Here is a 6,718-nt window from a genome sequence, read left to right as displayed (position 1 = left end):
AAAAAAAAAAAAAAAAAAAAAAAGTGCATTATATAGCCAAGTCAGGGGATATTTAGTCATTTCTGTGGTGACATACTGATGACATACTGATCTTGTTTTTGTCTCGATCCATCACAATCAGAGTGGCCTTGTCTGATACTGATGTTTTGTGAAATTGTCCATATTCAACAGGAGGGCACTAAGGCCTAGCCGTGGGTAGCAAGCCAGCTCTGGGATGTCAGGGACTGCTTGTCTTTCTCAGCATGTTCCTAGGGAGCGGGCTGTCAGCTTTCATCAGATTTTCTGGGAAATCTGGAATCTCACAGAGAATCAAATGTTTAGTCTCTAAAACCACTTGTAGCCAGACAGGTGCCGCCCATTTTACAGAGACTTCAACTGAGGCTCAGCTGGGATAAGCAGCTCCTATGGCAATGTGAGGTCGTGTGTGTGTGTGTGTGTGTGTCGTAGACAGCAGAGCCTGTGACAATGGTGAAATTAAATCACTCTGTAAAAAACAGTGTTTGTGAAATTAAATCCCTCAGTCTTAAAACCAACACAGACTTAGATGTCAGCAAGAAAGACTGGTTTCTTTTGCAAAGATCAGCTTTTCTTTTCTTTCTTTTTTTTTGAGAAGGAGTCTCGCTCTGTCGCCCAGGCTGGAGTGCAGTGGCCGGATCTCAGCTCACTGCAAGCTCCGCCTCCCGGGTTTACGCCATTCTCCTGCCTCAGCCTCCCGAGTAGCTGGGACCACAGGCGCCCGCCACCTCGCCTGGCTAGTTTTTTGTATTTTTTAGTAGAGACGGGGGTTTCACCGTGTTAGCCAGGATGGTCTCGATCTCCTGACCTCGTGATCCACCCGTCTCGGCCTCCCAAGATCAGCTTTTCTTATTTGTGCTTTTAAAAGTCGTTTTACAACCCCGATGAAGGGGAATTTGACATCTAACAAAATGCATGTTTTCTTCTGCACCAGCACTCCCACTTCCAGCAATTTACCCTGAAGATACTCCCCCAAACAGTGAAAATACAAATGCACAAGATTATTTATTGTGGCATGGTTTATAATTGCAAAATATTGAAAACAATATCACTTCCTATACATAGGCAGTGGCTGAATAAACTGTGGTGCAGTCACACAATGGAGTCCTAAGCAACTGTAAAATGATTGAGGAAGACATCTATGAACTGAGGAGGAATGATTTCCAGGACATACGGTTTTTTGTTTGTTTGATTTTTGAAACAGAGTCTTGCTCTGTTGCCTAGGCTGGGTGCACTGGCATGATCTCAGCTCACTGCAACCTCCACTGCCCAGGTTCAAGTGATTTTCCTGGCTCAGCCTCCCAAGTAGCTGGGACTACAGGTGCACACCACCACGTTGGGCTAATTTTTGTATTTTTGGTACAGATGGTGTTTCTCCATGTTGGCCAGGCTGGTCTTGAACTACTGACCTCAGGTGATCCTCCCGCCTCAGCCTTCCAAAGTGCTGGAATTACAAGCATGAGCCACTGCACCCAGACAGGACATACCATTTCTTTTTTGTTTGTTTGTTTTTGTTTTTTGACGGAGTCTTGCTCTTGTTGCCCAGGCTGGAGTGCAGTGATGCGATTTCAACTCACTGCAACCTCCGCCTCCTGGGTTCAAGCGTTTCTCCTGCCTCAGCCTCCTGAGTAACTGGGATTACAGGCGCCCACCACAACGTCCAGCTAATTTTTGTATTTTTAGCAGAGACGGGGTTTCATCATGTTGGCCAGGCTGGTCTTGAGCTCCTGACCTCAGGTGATCCACCCGGCTTGGCCTCTCAAAGTGCTGGGATTACAGGCATGAGCCACTGCGCCCGGCCAGTGGAAAAAGCAAAGTGCAAAAAAGTAAATACAGGATGCAAGCATTCGTGTAAGAAACAAGATGATATAAGAAAACATACATGCATTTGTTTATCTTTACAAAAAGAAACATTGGAAGGATAAAGCAGAAACTATTAAGATTGGTTTCCTAGAGGGAATGGGTGAGAGGGATAGAACAGAGAAGTGACAGTGACACTTCTCTGAGTAGACTTTTTGGCTTAGTTCTGACTTTTGAACCCATCTTGTTTCAAATACCTTAAAGATAAATAAAAATTAACAAGGATAGGGGAAACTACTATCAGTGGGGATGTAAAATGGTACAACAGCTGTGGAAAACAGTATGGAGGTCCGGCCAGGCCAGGTGGCTCATGCCTGTAATCCCAGCGCTTTGGGAGGCCAAGGTGGGTGGATCACTTGAGGTCAGGAATTCAAGACCAGCCTGGCCAAGATGGTGAAACCCCATCTCTACCAAAAATAAAAAAAATAGCCAGGTGTGATGTCACGAGCCCGTAATCCCAGCTACTGGGGAGGCTGAGGCATGAGAATCGCTTGCATCTGGGAGGCGGAAGTTGCAGTGAGCCGAGACTGCACCACTGTACTCCAGTAGTCTGGACAACAGAGTGAGACTGTCTCAGAAAAAAAGAAAAAAATTAACCAGGCACGGTGGCATGCACCTGTAGTCCCAGCTACTTGGGAGGCTCTAGCGGGAGGATTCCTTGAGCCTAGGAGTTCCAAGCTGCAGTGAGCTGTGATTGTGCCACCGCACTCCAACCTGAGTGACAGAGAAAGACCCTGTCTCTAAAATAAAATAAAGCAGAAAAAGATCCAGTTTGATATCACTTCCCAGGTCGGGGAGACCCTTCCTACCTCTTGCTTCTGGGATTCCCACACCCTGGGCAGACCCGTCTCCATAAACCTTATCACACAGAAGTGTCTATCTCCCCACTATGCAGTGCTGCATCTCTGTGCTGTCTGCGACCTCCAGCACCTGCACTAGGCTCAGCATCTAGACAATGTCTGGCAAGCGTTGACTACAGGACTCCGTCAACCAGTGAATAGCAGGGGTGACGAAGGGTTGGGTGCTGGCCTCTCCCTGCCTGGAGAGTGCTTGAAATGGGGCCGCCATAGGACTTTTGGGTTTTGGGGGGGTGCTCCTCATCCTGCAGCCCTGTTGTCCTTGGTTTTCTTTCCTTTCTCTCTTTCTTTCTCTCTCTCTCTTTTTCTTTTCTTTTCTTTCTTCCTCGGAGTTTCGCTCTTGTTGCCCAGGCTGGAGTGTAATGGCACGATCTCGGCTCACTGCAACCTCTGCCTCCCAGGTCCAAGCGATTCTCCTGCCTCAGCCTCCCGAATAGCTGGGATTACAGGCATGCACCGCCACACCCGGCTAATTTTGTATTTTTAGTAGAGACGGGGGTTTCCTCTATGTTGGTCAGGCTGGTCTTGAACTCCTGACCTCAGGTGATTCACCCGCCTCAGCCTCCCAAAGTGCTGGGATTACAGGCATGAGCCACCGTGCCTGGCCGCTCTTGGTTTTCTACCCTACCCTACCTGCAAACTGCTGCCCTTCTTCCTTCTAGAGCCAGCTGAGGTCTCCCCACAGCTCCTGGCACCCCAGGGCCTCCTGGCATATATCATCCCCTGACCCAGTTTCCTCTGGCACCCTAAGATCTGACTGCACTACTCTCACACCAAGCTATCAAGGCTGAGGACTTTTCCTGACCAAGTCTGACACCTGGAAGGTTGGCAGTCCTGGGCAGAGGGATTGGTTCACTACTGAGCCCCATCTCCCCTGCCTGGGGTGTCATTCTTAGGACACATCCTCAATTGTCCTCCTGGCTCTTACTCCCTGTGAAGGACAACATCATTTGACAGAGCTAACTGCACCCAGTGCTCCTGGCAGAGGCCTTGGGATGGTTTCTTAGCATAAAAATTCAGCTACACTCAGGAAAATTCAGAAGCTGCTGCCCTTGAGGAAATTCTTTTTTGTTTTGAGACAGAGTCTTGCTCCGTCGCCCAGGCTGGAGTGCAGTGGCACACAATCTCGGCTGACTGCAACTTTTGTCTCCCAGGTTCAAGCAATTCTCCTGCCTCCTGCCAAGCAGCTGGGATTAAAGGCACCCGCCACCAAGCATGATGAATTTTTGTATTTTTGTAGAGATGGGGTTTCACCACGTTGCCCAAGCTGGTCTTGAACTCCTGACCTCAAGTAATCCACCTGCCTTGGCCTCCCAAAATGTGAGGATTACAGGCATGAGCCACCACGCCCGGCCCCCTTGAGGAAATTCTTAGAGTCCCGACTGGAAGTGGCTTTGACCTTCTGGCCCTCTTCCCTCAGCAACGTGGCCATGCATCCTGCAAGCCCTCCAAGCCCTGCAGAGCCAGGTAAATTGGGGTGCACATGCCTGATTCCCCGACCATGTTGTTTCCCTGGTATGTGTCCCAAAAGCGTGTGGTGTGGACCAGAATTTATGCTTGGATCTGTACACCCAGCAGACATCTCAGCATCCCACTGTCCATCTGTCCATCCATCTCAGGGACAGTTTCTGTAAATGGTGTTCTTCTTGAGGTCTTTTTCTTTCTTTGAATTGCAGGCTGGGGGGTTGGCACATGTGTCTTTTTGGGGCCTGGAGCAAGAGCGGGCTGGCTACCCTAGGCCAGCTACTCCAGGCCTCTGGCCACACTCTCTGGGTGCTGGCTCTTTTGCTCAAAAGCCATCCCTGGCACCCCAGGGTTAGGAATTAAAGCCCCTGCTCATCTTCCAAGTGCCAACTTCTTTTATTATTATTATTTTTGAGACAGTCTCACTTTGTTGCCTAGGCTGGAGTACAGCAGCGTGATCTTGGCTCACTGCAACCTCCACCTCCCAGGTTCAAGTGATTCTCCTGTCTCAGCCTTCCGAGTAGCTAGGATTACAGGTGCCCGCCACCATGCCTGGCTAATTTTTGTATTTTTTTGTAGAGATGGGGTTTCACCATGTTGGCCAGGCTGGTCTTGAACTCCTGACCTCAGGTGATCCTCCTGCCCCAGCCTCCCAAAGTGCTGGGATTACAGGCATGAATGAGCCACTGCGCGTGGCCCAAGTGCCAACTTCTGTCTCAGCCCTTCATCCACCCTGTGCTTCAACCACACTCATTCTCTCTTACACCTCCCAGGGTTTACCTACGCCTTTACCACTTCCAGGAATGTCCTTTCTCTTCCTCTTTCCTGGCAACACCAACAGATCTGTCAGCACTTGGCTAAAATGTCAGGGTCATAATCAAATGCTCCCTAGGGTAACTACAGCATTGATCACAGAATCATGCAGTGCGATTTGCCTGTGGATGTCTCTCCAGTTGGACTGGGAGGGCTGAAAGAGCAGGAGGGGGTATGACTCATCTCCGTGCTCTCAATGCATGGCACAAAGCTGGAGCCACAGCAGTGATCAGTTACGTGGGTGTGCGGATGGCTGGCTAGATAAACAGATGAATGAATAGGTGGGTAAGTGGGTGAATCATGGGTGGATGAATGGGTGTAAGGCTAAGTGAGTGGTTGAGTAGATGAACTGTGGGTATCTACAAGAAAGAGCGGGTCCATGACAATTCTAATATTCTAACCTGCTCCATCTGCTTCCCGATCCTCCTCTCTGACCCTCTCACACAGAACTCATCCTTTATGGTTGGGTGGACTGACTTCCCTCTGCCAAGAAATCAGTGTTAGGAACAGACGCTCGATGAATATACACCTACACAACAGCTTTGCAGCAGAGCGGAAATGACAGGCTGATAGCTACACAGACAGGTCCTTCAGAGGAGGGGAGCAGAAGAGCCGGGAGCTCAGATGCGCCTGGGAGGGCCATCTGCTCTGAATGGAGACAGAACATGGGAAGGAGGCTGCTGTCTCCTCCCAGGGCTGCCTTTGAGCTGCCTGGTCCATTGAGTACTTGGCACACTCCTTGACATCTCCCCATCCTTTTGCCACATGGCCCTGAATCTCACTAGAAGATTAAGTCACATCCAGCGAGGCTTTGCCTTCTTCAGGCAGACTCTGCTGCTTCTGGTAGTCGTTGACATTTTAGTATAAATTGCCTTTTAATCTGTCATGGGAGGCAGAAATTCTGAGTTTAGGAGTGATGGGGTAACTTTACAGCATGAAGCTGAGCACCTGAAAGTGGTAGGCAGCGAGGGACTAAGGCTGCCAGTTGTTTTACTTAAGGATTCAGTGGTGGCCTACTGTATTGGGCATGCATTCCCTTTGCCAACTCAGCACCTCTTTCCTCTTCTATGAAAGACCACCTTCTTTCTTTTTTTTTTTTTTTTTGAGACAGGGTCTTGTTCTGTCACCCAGGTTGGAGTGCAGTGGTGTGATCATGACTCACTGCAGCCTCTCACTCCTAGGCTTAAGAGATCAGCCTCCCAAGTAGCTAGGACTATAGGCATGCACCACCACACCAAGCTAGTTTTTGTATTTTTTGTAGAGACGGGGTTTCACTATGTTGTCTAGGCTGATTTTGAGCTCCTGGCCTCAAGTGATCCTCCTGCCTCAGCCTCCCAATGTTCTCGGATTACACATGTGAACCATCATATCTGACCTCCATTTTCTTTTTTGAGATGAAGTCTCACTCTGTCACCCAGGCCGGAGTGCAGTGGCACAATCTCGGCTCACCGCAACCTCTGCCTCCTGTGTTCAAGTGATTCTCCTGCTTCAGTCTCCCATGTAGCTGGGATTACAGGTGCGTGCCACCACGCCTGGCTAATTCTGTATTTTTAGTAGAGACAGGGTTTCACCATGTTGGCCAGGCTGGTCTTGAACTCCTGACCTCATGATTCACCCGCCTCAGCCTCCCAGAGTGCTGGGATTACAGGCGTGAGCCACCGCACCCGGTTCGACCTTCATTTTCTTTTGGCAACCCCCTTCCTCCTCAC

Source organism: Rhinopithecus bieti, unplaced genomic scaffold (assembly GCF_001698545.2).
Source record: "Rhinopithecus bieti isolate Rb0 unplaced genomic scaffold, ASM169854v2 scaffold_41736, whole genome shotgun sequence".
Lineage (NCBI taxonomy): Eukaryota > Metazoa > Chordata > Mammalia > Primates > Cercopithecidae > Rhinopithecus > Rhinopithecus bieti.
The sequence above is the reverse complement of the archived record's forward strand: the minus strand, read 5'-3'. Positions refer to the sequence as shown.